Here is a 6,815-nt window from a genome sequence, read left to right as displayed (position 1 = left end):
TGATTTCTGAGCACAGAGCCAGGAGTAACCCCTGAGCGCAGCTGGGTATCACCCAAAAAAAAATAACCAAAACAAAACAAGACAAAAGGGCTAGTGTTGTGGGGGGCAGAGCAGTGGCACAAGCGGTAAGGCATTTACCTTGCATGTGCTAACCTAGGATGACAGACCGTGGTTCAATTCCCTGGCATTCCATATGGTCCCCCAAGCCAGGAGTGAGTTATGAGCTCAAAGTGTCCCAAATGTGGCCCAAAAACAAAAGCAAAAACAAACAAACAAACAAACAAAAAGGGATAGTGTTAGCGCCTAAGCCATAGCATAACGGTACTGCGTTTGCCTTGCATGCGGCCAAACCCGGACGGACTCGGTTTGATTCATGGCATCCCACATGATTCCCCCAAGCCTGCCAGGAGTGACTTCTGAGCACAGAGCCAGGAATAGCCCCTGAGCGCCGCCGGGTGTGACCCCCCCCAAAAAAAAAAGCAAAAATAAAAAATAAGGGCTAGTGTTCATGCTCTGCATAAGGGAGCCCCAAATGGGACGTGGAATTGAACCGGGGTCCTTCTGGGGTTAGCCGCATGCAAGGCAAATGTCCTACCACTGTGCTATTGCTCTGACCCTAAATCCTCATTCTATGCTCAGGGGTGACTCCTGGTGGAGCTTGGGGGACCATACGGTGTCAGGAATTGCTCCAAGGTCAGCAGCTTTGTGAAGCAAGTACCTTGTGTTGAATTAAATAATTAGCGATGGTGCTGGATGGAGAAGGATGGATGGAGGGATTCTTCTCTGCCATCCCAGGCCACATGGCTCCGCAATCCCCATTCAGCTGGCGGGTCCCAGGTTGAGGTGAACGGCGGAATCACTCATCCAGAGACAGGCATCAGGAAGCATCAACTTTATTCATGCTCTATTTACCACATGTGTGTGGCCTATTTCATAACCTTTCAAGCACAGCCTTTCTTAGCTACCCTGCATCTTAACTCCTTTCAGCCATCTTCCCTTTCTTTCACCTCCATGCTGGCCCAAGACCAGAAGCAGGAGAGCCAGCCAAAAGCCCTAATCCCCTCTGGTTCTTACCTTATCTACCTTTTCCAAGACCCCTCCCAGGAATGGGCGGGGTCTTGCAGGTAAGGTCAAGTTACCTAGGGAGAAAGGGTGGGGAATGAGGCTTCATCTTGGCCCCTGTACTATTTTTCAGCCCCTGTGTCTTTTTTTTTTTTTTTTGTACATCAGTGTAATCTGCATTCACGTGGCTAAAGGCTTGTTCACTGCACAGTGGGTACCTGGATAAAAGGCTTTTGAGCTTTTTTTTTTAATAAAAGCCTCACCTCTCAGTGGACTAATAGGACCAAATCTGGTGATCCTAGGGGGCCTCACAAGCAAGACATGAGTCCTACCACTTGAGCTGAATCCCTGACCTTTTCCCAGGTTACTCCTGGCTCTGCTCAGGTGAGCTCGAGGAACCATATGGGATGCTAAGGATTGAACCCTGGTCGACCCTATGCAAGGCAAGCGCCTTACCTGTCTTACTATCTCTCTAGCCCCAACAATTTTAGTTTTGATTTGTTTCCTGGGGCCACTCTAGCTTTGGCTACTCACATCCTTTGGTTTTTTTTTTTATTTGTTTGTTTTATTTTGTTTTGTTTTGTTTTTTGGTGTTTTGGGTCACACCCAGCAGAGCTCAGGGGTTACTCCTGGCTCTATGCTCAGAAATCACTCCTGGCAGGCTCAGGGGATCATATGGGATGCCGGGATTCAAACCACCGTCCTTCTGCATGCGAGGCAAACGCTATCTCTCTGACCCCCTCCTTTTGGTTGGTTTTTTTTTTTTTTTTTGGCTACATGTGGTAGTGCTTTGGGCCTACTCTTGACTCTGTGCTTGGGGACCATATGTGGCATCAGGGATCTAGCTTTGGTTGCCCAGAGCATGCCAGGCAAATACCTTAACCTTTATACTGTCTCTACCCATCATTGCCTTTTGAAATTTTTCTGTTTGTTTGTTTGTTTGAATTTTGGGCCACACCCAGTATTACTCCGGGCAGGTTTAAGGACCATATGCCAGGGCCAGGGCTAGATGCCAGGACTAGAACCCGGGTCAACCATGTGCAAAGTAAATGCCCTACCCTCTGTGCTATCATTCTGGGCCCTCTTTGGAATTTTTTTGGGGTGTCACACCTGGCAACACTCAGGGGCTACTCCCAGCTCTGTGCTCAGAAATCACTCCCGGCAGGCTCAGGGGAGCATATGGGATGCCAGGATTAGATCCACTATCTTTCTTCGTGCAAGACAAACGCCCTACTGCTGTGATTTCTCTCTGGCCCCTCTCTTTGGATTCTTTTTTTTTTTTTTTTTTTTTTTTTGGTTTTTGGGTTACACCTGGCAGTGCTTAGGGGCTACTCCTGGCTCTATGCCAGTGCTTCTCAATTATTTTCTTTTTTTTTTTTTTTCAAAGTCTTGGTTTTTGTCAGTTTTTCACTTTTTTTTTTCCCCTTCGGTTCATGTCAGAAGGGTCATGTGCCAACGTCGTAACAAGATTGAAGGGAGAGGGGCCGGAGAGATAGCATGGAAGTAAGGCGTTTGCCTTTCATGCAGAAGGTCATCGGTTCGAATCCCGGCGTCCCATATGGTCCCCCCGTGCCTGCCAGGAGCAATTTCTGAGCATGGAGCCAGGAGTAACCCCTGAGCACTGCCGAGTGTGACCCAAAAACCACAAAAAAAAAAAAAAAAAGATTGAAGGGAGGTACATATCACACAGACATGTGAAAACCCCATCATCATGCTTATGAACCAGAAAAGGATCAGTTTTTCACTTTTTTTTTTTTTTGGCCACACCCGGCAGTGCTCAGGTGTTACTCCTGGCTATCTGCTCAGAAATAGCTCCTGGCAGGCACGGGGGACCATATGGGACACTGGGATTCGAACCAACCACCTTTGGTCCTGGATCGGCTGCTTGCAAGGCAAACACCGCTGTGCTATCTCTCCGGGCCCTCAATTATTTTCTGTCATGCCCCCCCTAGGAAGAAGAAAATATTTTTCATGTGCTCCACACAACTGTAAATAGTATCTTTATTAAAAAAAAAAAAAAACTTTGGGCCGGGCGGTGGCGCTGGAGGTAAGGTGCCTGCCTTGCCTGCGCTAGCCTAGGACGGACCTCGGTTCGATCCCCCGGCATCCCATATGGTCCCCCAAGAAGCCAGGAGCAACTTCTGAGCGCATAGCCAGGAGTAACCCCTGAGCGTCACAGGGTGTGGCCCAAAAACCAAAAACAAAAAAAAAAAAAAAAAAAAAAACTTTAAGGGCTAGAGCTATAGCACAGTGGTAAGGTGTTTGCCTTGCATGCAACCAACACAGAACAGACGCATTGTGAATTCTGCATCCCATATGGTCCACCGAGCCTGCCAGGGGTGATTTTGAGCACAGAGCCAGGAGAAGAGAAGAAACCCCTGAGTTGAGCGCTGCTGGGTGTGACCCAAAAAAAAAAAAAAAAAAAAAACTTAACCTGCAAAACAAAAATATATAAAATAATTTGAGTTGATTTTTTTTTGTTGTTTTTTTTTTTTTGTTTGTTTTTTGGATCACACCCGGCAGTGCTCAGCGGTTACTCCTGGCTGTCTGCTCAGAAATAGCTCCTGGCAGGCACGGGGGACCATATGGGACACCGGGATTCGAACCAACCACTTTTGGTCCTGGATCGGCTGCTTGCAAGGCAAACGCCGCTATGTTATCTCTCCAGGCCCAATGCATAGCTTTTTGAAGCTGGGTTTGAAACTGGACACAGCAACTCTCAGCTCCAGAGACATACAGAGACATAAACACAGGGATTAGCTTGTTTGCTTATTTTTGTTTTGTTTTGTTTTGTTTTTGGGTCACACCAGGCAGCACACAGGGATTACTCCTGGCTCTATGCTCACCGACCTTCTGAATGCAAGCCTTACCTCCAGGCTATCTCTCTAGCCCCAGAGCTTAGCACCCCCCTTTACGGACCCTAGTGCTCCCCCTGGGGGGTGCGTTCCACTATTTGAGAAGCACTGCTCTATGCTCAGAAATTGCCCCGGCAGGCTCAGGGGACCATATGGGATGCTGGGATTCGAACCACCGTCCCTCTGTATGCAAGGCAAACGCCTTACCTCCATGCTATCTCTCTGGACCCCTCTCTTTGGAATTTTTAAATCAATAGTTTAATTCTTCTGTTTTAAATAGTTCAGTTCCGGGGCCGGAGAGATAGCATGGAGGTAAGGCGTTTGCCTTTCATGCAGGAGGTCATCGGTTTGAATCCCGGCGCCCCATATGGTCCCCCGTGCCTGCCAGGAGCAATTTCTGAGCCTGGAGCCAGGAATAACCCCTGAGCACTGCCGGGTGTGACCCAAAAATCAAAAAAAAAAAAAAATAGTTCAGTTCCATGTGTTTGCATTTTTTTCTCTAGCTAGTGGTAGAGCTGCAATTCTAGAACTGTTCTGTGGCCTGGGAGAGGGAAAAAACAAAAAACAAAAAAAAAAAAACAAAAACAAAAAAAAAACACTTTCTGAAATGCTTTTCTCAGGAGAAAGGAGCCAAGTCATGAAGCAGAAGCCTCATGCCCCAACCCCAGGGAATTGGATGGATGCGGCTTTGAAAGCAAATGCAACACAGGAAATAATCCACATATGGTTAAGGGGATTAAACAGGTTCAGGAACTTCCACACCTAAGAAGCAGGTAGCTCAGTTGTGGAAAAACCGAATTCACACATAGTTTTTTTCCTGAGACCTGGGGTCTTTATTGGGAAGCACAAGACCACACACCTGCTCATTTCTGCAGCACATATACTAAAATTGGAACGATACAGAGAAGATTAGCATGGTCCCTGTGCAAGGATGACATGCAAATTCGTGAAGCATTCCATATTTTTACCCCTCTGGAGGCATTACTTCCAGAATACCCACGGTCTTATTTTTTTTTTTTTGGTTTTTGGGCCACACCCGTTTGACGCTCAGGGGTTACTCCTGGCTATGTGCTCAGAAATCGCCCCTGGCTTGGGGGGACCATATGGGACGCCGGGGGATCGAACCGCGGTCTGTTCCTTGGCTAGCGCTTGTAAGGCAGACACCTTACCTCTAGCGCCACCTTCCTGGCCCCCACGGTCTTATTTTTGTGGTGAATAGCAATGATTGTGAAAGAATTCAGGAAGGAGCAGAAGAGCTCTGGAAAATGCTTCAGGAAGATGAGTTGCAAGATGCAATATGCTTTTTGCAGACAAACAAGATTTGCCAATGCCATGGCCATCAGTGAAATGACAGATAAACTAGGTCTTCAGTCTCTTTGGAACAGAACATAGTATGTTCAAGCCACTTGTGCCACACAAGGAACCAGCCTTTACGAAGGACTGGACTGGCTGTCAAACAAACTTTCAAAACGTTAACCGAGGGAGCCGGAGAAATAGCATGGAGGCAAGGCGTTTGCCTTTCATGCAGAAGGACGATGGTTCAAATCCCTGCATCCCATATGGTCCCCTGTGCCTGCCAGGGGCGACTTCTGAGCATAGAGCCAAGAGTAACCCCTGTGTGACCCCCCCAAAAAAATCCAAAAAACAAAACATTAACCCAAGCTGGAGCTATACCCAAGGACATGTTTGATAGGATTGGTCTAGGCTTGTTACAACAAAATTAATTGCATCTTCGTTATTAAACAGTATCTGGGACAGGTTTGGGCAGAATAACATAGCATCTAAACTTATTTTGTTGCCAATTATTGTTTACCAGGTATGATGCTACTGCTTAGCACTATGCTTGGTTTTAAAGAAATTCTTGGGAAAAAAATAGCCTCTTAATTTACATATCCTTGAACCTAAATGCCTGATCACTAGCTATTGTGATGATTTCAAATCTTTTGAATGTTTTTTGAGCCCACAAAAAAAAAAAAAAAGACCACAATCCAAAGGATGCTTCAATCCAAAGGTGCTTTCGTCCAATGATTGAGAAGCACCAACTAAAAAGAGTTATATTGAGTTAGGTGAAGACCAGTTCTACCAACAAAGTGATAGTTTTGATCCAGAATGGTGAAAACTGCTATTTTCTTCTTCTTCTTCTTCTTCTTCTTCTTCTTCTTCTTCTTCTTCTTCTTCTTCTTCTTCTTCTTCTTCTTCTTCTTCTTCTTCTTCTTCTTCTTCTTCTTCTACTTCTTCTTCTTCCTCCTCCTCCTCCTCCTCCTCCTTCTTCTTCTTCTTCTACTTCTTCTTCTTCTTCCTCCTCCTCCTCCTCCTCCTCCTCCTCCTCCTCCTCCTCCTCCTCCTCCTCCTCCTCCTCCTCCTCCTCCTTCTTCTTCTTCTTCTTCTTCTTCTTCTTCTTCTTCTTCTTCTTCTTCTTCTTCTTCTTCTTCTTCTTCTTCTTCTTCTTCTTCTTCTTGTTTTGGTTTTTGGGCCACACCTGGCAGTGCTCAGGGGTTATTCTTGGCTCTGCACTCAGAAATCGCTCCTGGCAGGCTCAGGGGACCATATGGGATCCCGGGATTTGAACCACCCTCCTTCTGCATGCAAGGTAAATGCCCTACCTCAAAGCTATCTCTCTGGCCCCAAGATTCTTTACTTTTTTTTTTTTTTTTTGGTTTTTGGGCCACACCTGGCGGTGCTCAGGGGTTACTCCTGGTTGTCTGCTCAGAAATAGCTCCTGGCAGGCACGGGGGACCATATGGGACACCGGGATTCGAACCAACCACCTTTGGTTCTGGATCGGCTGCTTGCAAGGCAAACACCGCTGTGCTATCTCTCTGGGTCCTGTTCTTTCCTTTAGAATCCAAGTCTTTCATGAGGCCGGAGCAGTGGCACAGTGGTAGGGCTTTTTTGCCT

General features: G+C 46.7%; 1 non-coding gene and 1 pseudogene across 1 annotated transcript; one reads left to right on the top strand and one right to left on the bottom strand.

The window, feature by feature from the left end:
- Positions 1-2,718: 2,718 nt before the first annotated feature.
- On the bottom strand, positions 2,719-2,796 carry LOC126010273 (uncharacterized; annotated as a pseudogene).
- Positions 2,797-4,776: 1,980 nt separating this feature from the next.
- Positions 4,777-4,883, top strand: LOC126010577 (U6 spliceosomal RNA). Its single transcript, XR_007496599.1, has one exon. It is a non-coding gene; the product is annotated as a U6 spliceosomal RNA (small nuclear RNA).
- Positions 4,884-6,815: the final 1,932 nt, after the last annotated feature.

Source organism: Suncus etruscus, chromosome 5 (assembly GCF_024139225.1).
Source record: "Suncus etruscus isolate mSunEtr1 chromosome 5, mSunEtr1.pri.cur, whole genome shotgun sequence".
Lineage (NCBI taxonomy): Eukaryota > Metazoa > Chordata > Mammalia > Eulipotyphla > Soricidae > Suncus > Suncus etruscus.
This window is presented reverse-complemented; position numbering and strand designations above follow the sequence as displayed.